This window comes from Micropterus salmoides, unplaced genomic scaffold (assembly GCF_014851395.1).
Source record: "Micropterus salmoides isolate LMB-PRFRI ecotype aquatic unplaced genomic scaffold, ASM1485139v1 Ms_hic_scaffold_1, whole genome shotgun sequence".
In the NCBI taxonomy this organism is placed as follows: Eukaryota; Metazoa; Chordata; class Actinopteri; order Centrarchiformes; family Centrarchidae; genus Micropterus; species Micropterus salmoides.
The window spans coordinates 46525728-46537687 of NW_024040040.1; the positions used below are offsets into that span (position 1 = coordinate 46525728).

The 11960-nt window shown below is 36.5% G+C and overlaps 1 pseudogene; it reads left to right on the top strand.

Annotated features, from left to right (window-relative positions):
- The first annotated feature begins 5841 nt into the window (after positions 1 to 5841).
- Positions 5842 to 11748, top strand: LOC119912185 (annotated as a pseudogene).
- The last annotated feature ends 212 nt before the right edge of the window (positions 11749 to 11960 follow it).

Consider the following 11960-nt stretch of genomic DNA (forward strand, 5'->3'; position numbering starts at 1 on the left):
GAATTTTTTCAATTCTGAAGGTGAGAGTGAAGTAAGTGAGAAAATGTTGTTGACGTTGTTGCCGCTGCTGTTGTTGTTTTGGTGGACTTAAGTCTAGAATAAGGAATGCAGATCAGTCTCAGGGTTAAGACTAAATACACAATCTGAAATATCCCGTCAGTGTGAGACTCATACTTACAAAGAGGGATATTTAGCTTTCTGCATCTAGGGTCTAACAAAACATAACAAAAAAGCGCAGTTGTGCCCATAAGGAGGAGGTGTAATACACCATAAACCTTTTTTTATGGTTTAGATACAAAAGGGAGGAACCACTTTCCAGTCCTCAAAAAAACAACTCTGGACTGCATCAAAGAAGGAAAACCTTTAAATGAACTTTTAGGTTTTTGCATTGGGTGTGCTAATTTCGCCAGAGAAAATCTAAATTGGTGAGAAAAAGGCTTTAGCCCAATTATAAAGGGAACTCATATGGCAGAGCTAAATGCTGCAATGTGTTTCAGTCAACAGTTGAAGGCATCTTTCATCTGGCGTAAAACAAGGCCTCTCTTTAAAGAAACACTGTAATCATAAAAGCATAGATTGGTATCTCAGGGAAATGGTGCAGCAGTTGAAAAAGCCATTACAGGTCGGAGTCTGTAATGGCTAAAGAGGGACGATCTGAGCAAATGAATGGCACCGTTTATGTGTTATGTAACCACTGAAAGAGGTGAGGGAGGCTAAGAGGGTGAGAAACCAAATACAGAAGCATGGCAGGGAGGAAGGCGGGGGTTTGGAGTTAGACTAAACAGAATATGAGTGTTGGATGAACCAGTAAAATCTCTACAACAAAGGTGATGGCAGGAGATGATGACATTTGGAGATGTTTATCATGTCCCACAGCTTCACATAATTTGAGGTTTTGTAGATGAGAACTCATACAAGCCAGACTGGTGGCCGCCTGCGTGTGTGTGTGTCAAGGAAGGCAGCGAGGGATGTGACCTTGGCAAGATATCATTGTAATGTAAACAGTAGGGCTGCTTGCTCTGTCGGCTTTGCTTCTGACCTGTTTCAAAGGGCAAGAAAATGAACAGTGCATTTCTTCTTTCATTATTTTTATATAATGATTCTCAAAATCACTGTGTTTTGAAGGTTTATTGTGGATGTTTTCCATCTCTTCGGCAAAATCAGTCTTCAGAAAATCTCCTTAAAACTCTTTTATGAAGGCCTTTCTCAAGCTGCTATTCAAATAGTCACTGCATTCAATTGTTGAAATAATAATAATAATAATAATAATACTTATTTGTAGAGCACTTTTCAAAAACAAGTCACAAAGTGCTTTAACAAGTGTAAAGACAATAATACCCAAAAGTCCCCCTCCACTCAAAAAGTAGCTTTGCCTATTGTTCACTTAGATGTTTGACCCTCATTTTACCGGACTGACGCCTGTGTAGAGTCCTAGAAGGCTGTTATTATAGGTACCTGTCTCAATTTAAGTTTATACCTTCAAGACAGATTTTGCGACATCAGAACTGGTCTGGAAGCCAATCACACTCCGGTATGCAACGTACACAAGTGTAATATTAAATCTCCAGTGTAAATACACTGAGAATGTAATTTAAAGAATGGTTAACAAGGATTTTATTGTAAGATGCAAACAGTGGGCGTCATCCTTTCACACTTGTTTAGTTTTAGAAATGTTGTGTTATTATAACCGAACACTAAAGAAGGCATTTTTAGGCTGTTAAAATGTTACAATTGACTTTCATTAACTGAAAACACACTGTGAAAGAGCCAAAGTTCTCAGACGAAAACAACAACAGCACTCAAGTTCACGGCGAGTTAAATGTAGACAGAGCAGTGGATATGATTCGCCTCTTTCCTGATTGGCAGGTTGCCAAGGTAGCCACACTCTAAAAGTATACCCTGCTTCATTGTCTATTTTACTCTAAATGGGACCAAAATTTACAAAATGAACATTATGCTATAGTGAAGAAGACTTGAAATTAGAGACTGAGACCATAAGCTCATTACATTTACATTTATTTTAACATTTACATTTACTCATTTGGCACTATGACTCATTTATGTATGACGCACATTTGAAGAACAACATACAAGCATCAACAAAGCACCAATACAGCAAGAGATCTACAAGCGACAATAGATACTAGTAAGAGCAGCAATAAATACTAGTAAGAGCTAATAGCAGGTATGGCATCAATAGGGTAAATTCCCATTATTGCAATCAATACAAGAATATTGTAAGGGGATAGAAGAAGAAGACCACAGGAAGTACATGTTAGAGGTTGGGGTTAAAAGTGTTATCAGCAGTGTTGGGAAAATTACACAGAAATTATAATAAGTTACTTATTACTCCTTAAAAAAGTAGGCTAATAATATTACTTTACTTATTACTGGGTGATGACTTGTTAACTACTAGAATATTCATAACAGAAGCAAGAAGTATGTTTTTCACAAAACATTACATTAAGTAAATCCCGACATTTGAACTACTGTTTTTTTGCACGTGTATTTGTAAGGGTAGTATTCAGTATTTTGACGAAACGTACAACATTTCTTAATGCCACTTTCTCCCAACAATTCCAAGCATCACTTGCAGTAGTGGCCGGAGTTTCTTTCTGAGTTTCGCATTGCTGTGCTGCTTTGAAGCAGATGCTTTGATAAATTACAACACACGACAATGTTCTTTCCATCTTAGACTGTGACACAATAATGGCAATACTTATACGCCTCTCTCTCTTGTCTCCATTCCACAGTTGCGCATTCACGTCAAGGATGGTGCGTCTAGTAACGCAGTAACCCGGCGTTACTTGGTTTATTACTGTTATTTGAAATAGTAATCCATTACACTAGTAGTTAATGGGAAAAATAATATTATAACTGTCCAACACTGGTTATAAGAGAAAGTGTTCTCGGAAGAGATGAGTTTTCAAGGACTTCTTGAAGTTGGAGAGGGACACCCCTGCTCATTAGGTAATAAATCAAATGAGAAGTAGGCTCATTTTGTCATTTACTCCAATGTAATCGGACTTCTTTTTGGAACCAGTGGAGTCGCCCCCTGCTGGCCGTTAGAACGAATGCAGGTTTGAGGCATTTCCGTATTGGCTTCACTTTTCAGACCTCGAAGGTTGACGCTTGGTTAAATTTTATATGTAAATCAATTTAGTTCAATTCTACATGTAAAATAAATCTGGAAGATTCACTGTAACTGTATAGTGTAGGGTCACATGATAATAATATATTGTTTCTATGAATTCCAAAGTGGCAAGGGGGTTGGGTTGGATCGCATATTTCTTTTCATCAGTTTTCCTGTATTTTTTTGTATGTTTTTAACCTGCATTTATATGGCAGTCGATTGTATTGAAATATATTTGGTTGGTCACACAAAATAACATTTCTGTGGAAAAAAACATATTAGACAAAATGTTATTTATGTCTTATTACAGAACTCTTTTACTTTGTTTTGAATTGATATGTTGATAATTTTTTATGTTATTTTTATTTATTATTGCACATCAACATAAGATGTTCTCCTTCAGCTCTCACTTGTTTATTTGTGTTTTCTCCCCTCTGTACAAAAATAAAATCCCACATCCTCTTGCTCTCCATCTGCCAAAGTAAAGTTAATAGTCCCATTATAGCTAATGGATTGTTCTCAGAGTTTATTCAGTGCATCCTCTTGCCTCTCCATTGTCCATGGCCTCTGGGAAGCTGCTAATGTGGCGTCAGTAATGGCTAAACTGTTATGTCTGATGACAAAACAGTAGCCCATCAACAAAAGCAAACACAAGAGATAACATGTGAGTAATGCACAAATAGGTATATTAGGTAGGTATTGTGATATTGTTTCACATTATAAAATAAGTTTAAAAATATAAATTGCCAAATATTCACTTGAATGACGTAACACAATGTGTAATTTTTTGGTTTGGTTTCCTGAAAAAAACATAGAGCACCAGTTAAGAAGATGATTTACCAAGATGATATTCCTGCAAGGCGATCACAATACGTCATGTTGTCATACGATATGAGAAATTAATCAACAGCCACCTACAACCACACCCTGTCAATCTTATTTGCAACCTGTTGCTTGAATTAACATGAAAAGGGAAGTTAAGTTAAGGGACAGTGGAGCATCAGGAGGGGACAATCAGGATAAGTGCACACAAACTTGATTTGGACTCCTGGGTGTTTTCTAATCAGCGTGGATCCAATTATGTCCTACATTCACATGAATGCACACCTCGCTCTGTCTTTGTTCTCTGTGAAAATGCTCACAAACACACACATGTACACAAAGCACACCCATACACTCCTTTGCTGAGTAAAAAGGGAAGGAAATGTTTGCTTACACACAATCAGCTGATGGCCGCCACAGTGTTTCCTGCTGTAATGACCTTCTGTCCACAGTGTAATCCCACTGTGTGCTGTAATGATGTCTCTAATATATGAATGAACCATTCATGGTGTTTTTTGTGAACATTAGAGAGGCATGATGGGTGATTAGGTCTTTTCTCTTTCCTGCAAATTATTTTCCAGCTGAGTGAGATCCCAGCCAAGGACAAGATTTACCCAAATACCAAGCTGTTAATCTGTCTACAGTAATACAAGGCTGGTGTCCCTGCAAAACAGGCTCCCTCAGCTCATTCATGGCGCTAGATGGTCACTGTCTGCCACCTGCTGGAAAGAGCTTCAAACACTGACTATTGAAAGGATGTTTGAATTTGGTTACTTTTGTTACTGTGTGTTTTATTTGTTTGTTTTATTTTGCTTTGTTTTTATAAATAGGACATCTTATTTATTGCCCTCATAATTTACTGTAAGTAAATGTAATGTTTTAAGAGAGGCTATGCACTGTACTGTGTGCTGCATTTTCAAACACAACAAGTATTACAAACCGCAAAATTAAGGACAGAACTGAATGGCTATGTGATTTTTTTGTTATTATAAAAAAAAATAAATGCTCTACAATATTTACAAAACATAAAGGAATAGATCAGCTCTGTCTCCCCTGTGTTTTGTTGTATGGGGTCTTGTCATGCAAGTTATATTATATGACTTTGTTTTTAACACCTTGGACCGAGGGTATTATTGATGTTGTTATTAATATTATTGTTAGCAGTATCTAGTTGTATTGTTTTAAACAGCTTTTAAGTTCTTACTATTTATATATATTATTGTAAAGTAAAGCAGAAAAACTGAAAATCAAGTTCAAGTCAAAGTTAAGGAATAGTAGAGTATGCAAATGAACGAATGTTGTTTCTACTACTAATAATTCTACTTATACTAATAATGTATATCTGTATATTTTATATATATTGTGATTTATAATAATATAGCCTAATTACAGCTGCAAGTGGGTCCAAGCAGATTGTAACATTTTTAGAGAAGAAGACCAGATGCTGATTACCATCAGATGACTTGAGAGATTAAAATAAAGAATTTTGACTCAAAGCCAAACCATTTTCGAGGGAAAACGTAAACTTGAGTGTTACAGCGCCACCTTGAGGCCAATGAGTGTCACTTTATGTGCCTGAGTGGTGCAATATTTGCAACCCACATGCCAATTTTGGTGAGTTTATGTTTTCGCGGAGAAAAAGAAGAATGAGAACAAAAACATCAGGGCTCCCATTAATAAATAAAGAACGTAAATGAATGATAAATGCTCTAGTTTTTTAGTTACCATAAACAGTGCCCAGCTTGTGACACCCTCGCGTATTCCCCACCCGCCCGGCGCAGCCCGTATCTATAATTGAACGTACACCCCCACAAGGGACGGAACCAAGAGTCAAGTTCAACCAATCAGTGTTGTCCGAGAGTGAAGGTGTCGCAGCCGATTGGCAGAAATATCAGCTACTATTTGGTAACACTTCCGCATCACCAGCTTTCAGACGCTTTTCATAAACTTTGGTGCTGTTGAGATTATTTTCTGGTTAAAGATTTGTTTTCAGTGTTTTGAGCAGTCTCGACTGCTGTAGTAAAGTGAGATGCAGACTATAAGGTGAGTAACTTGCTCCGTACATTCATGATAAATAATCCAGTTGTCTAAATAAATTATGTAGTTTTAGTTATAGGCTATTCAAGTGGTAATTTGACGCTAAACGTGCCTAATTTTAAACTGTATTAACAAATGAATTGCTCCATAATAGTTAATAAAAGTCTAAATCTTTGCCTTAGTTTAGATTAAACTATGATGTGTGGTTGCAGTAGGTGTGTTTTTTTTGTCATTGTTCATTTATGCCCATGTTGAGTCGGTTAAGTTAAGTCACGCTGATTTCCCAATATCTCAGAAATTTGTTCCGGACTCCCTGGTCCTCTGTCGAAAGGCTGGATGACAAAACTGTGGTCATTACTGGGGCCAACACTGGCATTGGCAAAGAGACAGCCATTGACCTGGCAAAGAGAGGTTGGTCTGAAATGTATAACTGCTGAAGTTGCGCCTCATGTTTAAGGTTGAAGGTAGTTGGGTTTTTTTTTTTTTTTTTTGGTGACTTCATGTATGACGTTATTTTCTGTACTTCTGCCAGAGAGTAATTATTCTCAATGGCTCACGAGAAATAAAATAGTTTACAACAACACCTTTTCATCTATTGTGATATACCCAAATGCACATACTAAGCTCCACAGAAGGTGAACTAGAAAATATGAAATCTGTGACTGCAACTAAAACACACTTTCTTTAGACTTTGGGGGGGGGGAGATTAAAAATGCCTAAATCAAAACAAACCAAACAAATGAATAAAGTGAAATGCAATACACAATTCTATATGAATTTCCTTTTTAGGTATGCATTTACTGTCATAATTATAAGAAAAGACAAACGACAAATGATGAAAACGAGTAACTACATTACTAATTTGAGCTTCTTTGATTCCTTTTTTAAGCTGAACCTTTAAATAAACTAAGTCAATTATAGAGCTGTTTAATGTGAATATATGACATAAATATTTTATTTTATATTCCTTTTCCATATTTCTTTCTAAGATAAGTATTGGCCCCATTTCCTTATGTCCAGGTTGAAACTTTATGTCTGAATTTCCCTTTATTAAATAACTGTACACGTTTTGTCAAGAGGGGGTGCTCTTCGCCCAATTTACAAGCATGCTTGCATACCTACACAAAACTACACGCTATAAACTACATGTTTATACAGACGTTTGCTTATGCTTTTGTATTTCAATTCTGTTTTATTTTTCTATTTAGGAGCAAAGGTCATCATGGCGTGCCGAGACATGGAAAGAGGACAGGCCGCTGTGAAAGAAGTCATCGAAAGCTCAGGCAATGAAAATGTTGTTTACATGAAACTTGACTTGGCAGATAGCAAGTCAATAAGGGAATTCGCTGAAGCCATCAACAAAGGTGAAACCATTTGTTTCTTCTTTTTGAAAGCTGCACACATGAATGGACTTTAGAGTCGTACTGTTTTACTTCTTGATGTTCTTTTCTACAGACGAGCCGAAACTCAACATCCTCATCAACAATGCTGGTGTAATGGTTTGTCCTTATGGGAAAACAGCAGATGGCTTCGAGATGCAGATCGGTGTCAATCACTTGGGTAAATAAAACTGTGTAGTCTCTTGTGTAATGAGGATAGGAGTTAAAGATTTGTGAGTCGGGAACATTTGTTTCATATTTTGCACCCAGATTATTAGTAATATGGTGTCTAATTTAAAAATCTTTTTTAAATGAACCTCTTAATACTGATTTTATAAGCAGAGCTGATTGTAAAGCGGGAAATTGCCAATATCATTGGAAATGCACAAACTATGAGTCACAAATATATTACAGACAAATAACTTTTATATTCATTCAAATTCTGGATTTCAAGTACAAAAATGTGTCAACAAATTGTAATATATATTTGTGACTCATAGTCTGTGCATTTACAATGACAGTGACAATGATTTACCTCCATATATTGTATCAGAGGATAGTTACACTACATACAAATTTTTTTCTCGTGCTGAACTGACTTACTGTAGCTCCAAGGTTTGCGTTTAGTTTACGCACCCTTGTACCAGGCATGTCTCGAAGTGGAAGTTGTCAAGGCATTCAAAACCGTTTTACCTCCATGTAATGTCCACTGGGTGCCAGACGTTTTCCTCCCTGCAGTAGGGTGACTCGTCTAGATGTGATTGAATGCAACAGTACCTTTTTTTTTGTATCACTGTAACATTTTGGAAATGGTAGAAGCAAATATATATCACTGATGTATTGATTCACAGAATTTCACACAGACTTCACCAAGATAACTTTAAAGTGGATTTTACTTTTCACGCTCACCTGTATACAGCCCTCTATTATACTCTTACTATTTAGCTGTAATATCCTTTTGCTGTTAATATTAATTGGTGTTGATTATTATTAAAACTTGTTGCGCTGATGTCTGATAAGGATAATAGTTCTTAGGTAACATCGAGTTTTATCACCCTGCCATCAGAACATTCGTCCCTGCCAAGGTTAATAGTTTTAAAGACAATAATACCTTTCCTGTCTTTAAATTTGGTCGCTAAAAATTCAAGTGGCTTGTTGTGGATGTGATTATGATCTTTTTGATCAACATACAGACAATATGGATACTTTTTTTTTTTTTTTATATATATAAGTCTCTCACACTGCCAGTCCGAGTGCTGTTGTTTTTTATTATTCTGTAGGTAGGAAAACATTGCAATTATAAGAAAGACTTGATATAACTGAGGAATTCTTATTAGAAATGGTCTAGTTGGACATAACCTTTGCAACAAAAAATCCTAAACTTTGGTCCATCATTATATTTTTTTCCATGTTTCTTAATAAGCAGTCCTGTGGGCTTATACCTTAATGACAGTTTCCAGTGTTTTCACATCTCAATGACATAAGTGTACCTAATAAACTGAACCGAGTGTATATATCAACAACACACAGACAGCAAATGAAGCATAAGAGAACATTATATAACCTGCTACAAGTTTCAGTACATTTTGTCAAAATATAATAATGACATGTTATCGTAATTGATTTTTTTTTTTTGTAATTGCTGTATAATTGTGGCGGGAATATTGAAGGTACACAACAGCTATGTCTATTGTAGATCATAAATGTGATTAAAATCCTTTTTGTCAGACGTTTGACATGTTTAGAGCATCTGTTTGATGTAGTGTAGATAAGTGGTTCTCAAAGTTTTTCATGTCAAGGACCCCTAAACTGACACGAATTGGACCATGAACCCCCATTTGAAAAGATTTTGTCCCAGGATCGCTAATCTGACCAAAATAATATGTTCTGTTACTTATGGATGGAAATATAGTGAAAATAAAGAATTCCCGTTTTTGCTGGGGACCCCCTGGAACCCCCTCAGGGACCCCTGGGGACCCCTCTTTTGGAACCACTAGTGTAGATTCTGGAGATAAAAGCCTTTTACCAGGTTTGGAATATTAAGCAGTCGTTATCAAGCTTCAAAAATCATTTTTCTTAAATATTACTCATGACGTGCGATACATTATCCTTATTCTGCTTTACTAAACTCTGAATTTGAATATGAGAAAAGGGCTGCAACTAAGAAGTTCATTGTTAATTAATCTGTCGATTTATTTTTTTTGATTACTTGTTTGGTCCATAAAATGGTGAAAAATGTTGATCAGTGTTTCAAAAAGCCCAAGATGACATCTTTTATTGTCTTGTCAACCCAAAGATATTAATTTTTCAGAAAGGAGTAAAGAAACTAGAAAATATTAATATTTTAGAAGCTGGAATCAGAGTTAAGTGACCTTTTTTTTCCTAAATAATGAGTCAAACCGATTTAGTCGATTATCAAAATAGTTGCAGATTAATTTAATAGCTGACAACGAATCGTTGCAGGTCTATGTGAGAGTCATATTTCCTTGTTCTCCAGGTCACTTCCTGTTGACACATTTGTTGATTGACCTGATTAAGAGATCGGCACCAGCCAGGATTATCACGTGTCTTCCATGGCTCATTCCTGGGGCTCCATCAATCTGGAGGACCTCAACAGCGAGAAGAGTTACAACAAGAACGGAGCCTACTCTCAGAGCAAGCTAGCCAATATCCTCTTCACCCGTTCATTGGCTAAGAGACTGGAAGGTGTGCATTATACCCTTATGTTTGTCATTTTAAGCATTTTAAGAGCATCCTGTATTTGATTTAAACAGAGGATGGTCAAATAATGTGGGAGAGTACTTATTCATATGCAGTTTCTTCATGTACGGTAGCAGTAATCAAGTATTGACTTGTCTTACAGGCACGGGTGTGACAACATATTCCCTCCACCCTGGAGTCGTCCAGACAGATTTGTGGCGTCATCTGAGTGGCTCTCAACAGGTTCTCATGAAGATCGCCAGTCCATTCACCAAAAACTCTGTCCAGGGAGCTCAGACGACCATTTACTGCGCTGTGGAACCGTCACTGGAGAAAGAGAGCGGGGATACTACAGGTGCACTTTGTTTTTACATGCAGCTTATACATTTTATATCAACAGCAACTGATGCCATTGTGGAGGACTAGAAGATAACATGTAATAGCTTAATATGGTTTGAAACAGTGGAAAAATTTTTACAGCCTCTTATCACAGTTTAGGAGTTGTAACCAGCTGGCTCGAGGGAGATTTTTCCTTCTCTGAATAATGTTTAGAAGCCTGAAACTTAAAAAAAATGTTGCGTTAATCATCTTGCAACCCTTAACCCCTTGGCTGTATGCCGACCCTAGATTAGGAACCAGTGGCCTAATTTACAATATAGCAACCAAACCATTTTGAAGAGGGGTACTTGTAAAATATTTATTGACGTATGGGCAATTCTTATATAACCATGAATTGCCTCATTTGAGCCTGTCACAGGCTGTGAAATAAATGCTTCAAGCCTTTGTTAGCAACCTAGCATACCAAAAAAAAGCAGGCACTGTTAATGTTAACAAATGAAAGACTGACAATAGTTGGCTTGTATGTTTACAAGACAGTTATTATTTACTGAATAGATTAAGCTCAAGTGGTCGCATGAAATAATCACTTCTCAGTCAAAATGGCACAAATCTTCTGATGGCATATAGACAGGAACTAAACCTTAAACTCATTGAGCTCTGAATCATTCACGACCACACTGAATGTATGAAAGAGCTGATTCATCTCGTTTTAAGTTGCTCACCTTATATGTCTTTGCTTACAGCGATTGTGCTCCTGCCAACTGCTCAGCAGCCGGTAAAGATGACGACGTGGCGCAGAAGTTGTGGGAGTTGAGCTGTCAGCTGCTGTCGATAACGTGGGAATGAGGCAACCTGGATTTAAAATAAAGTCTGTTGTGTTTTTCTACTAATTGATGCACTATGTCTTGTTTCACTAATACCAATGCCAAAAAAATTATATTCTTATCCTAAAATGATATTGTATGGATTTGCTTTACATACTAACATACTTGCATGCATACAGTATCCGCACAACATAGCATTATTTCTTAGTAAAAAAAAAATACTAAATACTGTATGGAATTAGTGCAAAGTTTACGATACCAAAAACCTGAATACTTTTCTATCCATTTTTTATAACTTTGTAGTGTTCAGACTACAGGGTTGTCTACATCTCTCAATGCCTTTTCTCTGCATGTATATTCTGACATTAAACACAATGTTACGTCCTTTTGTTTTGTTTTGTTTTTTTCTATCTATGTGATATAATAGTTTATGAGTTGTTACATAAATGCCTTTACCCATTTGGTTCTGTTATATTAACTTCCTGAAAAAGTCAATAAATCTTTCTGATTATGATTATTTTATTTTTATAGAACACTCTCACCCTTGTCTGACCTCTATCACCTTTTTAACAAAGGGTAATAAAGACAACCACAGTTTATAACTTTGATACCACTGTATCAATCTCTGTGTGACTGCAGTAGATTGATAACGGCAGTAAAACAAAGAGCCAGCCAGAGCAGTTATCTATCCCATAATTTCATTATGTTTACATAATTTCTGTCCCC